Genomic DNA, 910 nt, shown 5'->3' on the forward strand with positions numbered 1-910 from the left:
CTGCTGAAATTTACAAAGCTACCCTAGGAAAGTAGCAAGAAAATGATTCATTCGAAATTCATTTTTATATTAGAAATCGGAAAGCTTCCAGTATTCAATTTCATGTGCACATATGTTTATTGAGTCCCCACGGGTGCTAAAAGTAGTTCTAGGTACTTTGTGGGTTCCAAGTTCGATGACTTCATATTCATCAGTCAACAGACTGACATAGGATTAATAAAAGCCACCAGGGGAAAAGCAACACCAGGGAGGAAAAAGAACAATCATTGAGGTGGGAAAGCTAAGGTACCTACAAGAAAGCAAGGGATATGATGATACTAGGTACTAAATGATTCAAGGAGTAATCATGGAATGAAAGAGGCTGAATGAATGTTTTAAAAGGTAGCAGGAAAGATCTTCAAAGATGAGAGGAGTTAGGAGCTGTGGCAAAGAGGCTAAGAAGGGGCAGGGAATGTCAGCAAGATGGTTTGGTTATTGCACTGACAGTTTCACTGGGACCAGATGGCTGATGATGATGAAAGAGAGAAAGAGGGTATAGGTGACATATATGGTTAATATTTCTAATATCTCTGTAATGTGCCAGCATAACGTACAAGGTCTGTAGTTCTCACACTGTGAAATCCTAAGGATGGACATGGGGCACAAAAAGGAAAAGCCACGGTAACCATGAAGAACTCCTTCCTAGTGAATAAGCTGAAATGATTTTGACAGTTCATTGTATGTCACCATTAGAAGATCTGGATTTTATTTGTATTAGAAAATATTAAACGAGTTAAAATTATTCCCATATTTTGCAAATCGCCTTTTTAGATTCAGTCATTTGCAGGAGGGGGAAAATCTTCATATGGAGTTTTAGAAACGTTCTCTCACTGCCTACATTTCTTCTTGTCCCCTTCCTTTCATGAGAAAA

Source organism: Lipotes vexillifer, unplaced genomic scaffold, assembly GCF_000442215.2.
Source record: "Lipotes vexillifer unplaced genomic scaffold, Lipotes_vexillifer_v1.1 scaffold1154, whole genome shotgun sequence".
Taxonomy (NCBI): domain Eukaryota; kingdom Metazoa; phylum Chordata; class Mammalia; order Artiodactyla; family Lipotidae; genus Lipotes; species Lipotes vexillifer.